Below are 1415 nucleotides of genomic sequence, written 5' to 3'. Positions count from 1 at the left end.
ACATCTCCTAGTTTTCTAAAAAAATCTATAAAATTGTTAGGCTGAAAAGGGTTCCTTGGCTTGCCCCTGCTAGAAGACGGTGGGAATTCAAGCTTGGAAAAATGACTAGCATGGGGATTTCTGGGAATTAACAGCTTTTGGTTGATGGAAGTGTACATTCTGGAATACTGCAACATCACCTGGTGTCTCAAATTCTGGTGTAGTAACAAGTGTCAATCCAACTATGAAGCAGCAGTTGCTTGCTGAAATGCAAGTATGCATTCTGTATCCCTTTAATTAATTGCAAAGCTAGCAGTATCTAACAGTATTCTGAACATCATCTTCATCTGCTTTCCTAGGCTGCCTCTCTTACAGGGCATGAAGCTGAAGTATGCTGGAAGACCGTAAGTACAACCACACAGAAAACTTTCTATGGCTTCCTCCTTAGCAAAGGCACAATCTTGGCATTGCTCTATGACAATTGATAAGGCACAAAGTGAATACTAGCTTTTCTTGTTTAAAAGCTTTCAGCGTCTCCTGTAGAGAATCAGAGCATACAGTTCAAAAGCTTCTAAACTTCGTGTGAATAGTCTCCCAAAATTTCTGATTTAAGGTACTAAAATAAAAAAACCAAAACCACTCTACAAATAAACCTTAGAAGATACATCTATTATCTTTGACAATTTCAGTTTTATAAATACAGGATTTAACTTGATATTTTTGCCTCTTCCACAAGTTGGTTGCTCTGATGGCTGTAGGTACAAAGCATTTTCAGTTATGACCTAAGCTAGTCTCAAGATCTTCTGAAGGTAAGCCACTATTTGGCTGATGTTTGTAGGGAAATTCAGAGTTTATTTTGAATACTGTGCTGGCAGCTACTGCATAGTGTTTTGTGCTACATATTTTAGGAGAGAACCTGCAAAACAATCAATTTAGAACATTCAGATCATTGTCATAGGACCTGTCAAAGGATATATGGCTTTATGGTAATATATGGCAGGCATAGATTACATGAGATAGGGAGCTCTTGGAGTTGATATTTTGGTAGGAGGCGATAGGATTTGCTTTCTGACAACACTACTTTTAAAGATGGGAAGGTATGTCTTTACTCAGTTGCCATGTATTGGTCATAAATATGCTGTTCAGTGTAACAGTCTAATTCATTTAGGACCATCATCCAAAAAGTGCTCTATTAAACTAATTTTTTTAAGTAAAAAAATACTCTGGAAAAGGTACTTTCTGTTGTATTTTAATTTCCAAAAAGATGAGTCATTCCTAGCTTTTTTCCTTTTGCCAAAGCAACTAGGCTGTGTTCTAATAAATCTGGCAGTAGTATGGACGTGACCTAAAACTTGGTATCTTCTCCCTTTCTCCTCTTCCTCCTTCCAGTCTGCCAAGGACTGTTGTAGGGAATCAGTGAAGGACAGATGGAGTAA

Source organism: Ciconia boyciana, chromosome 1, assembly GCF_034638445.1.
Source record: "Ciconia boyciana chromosome 1, ASM3463844v1, whole genome shotgun sequence".
Classification (NCBI taxonomy): Eukaryota; Metazoa; Chordata; class Aves; order Ciconiiformes; family Ciconiidae; genus Ciconia; species Ciconia boyciana.
Note: the sequence above shows the minus strand (reverse complement) of the source record.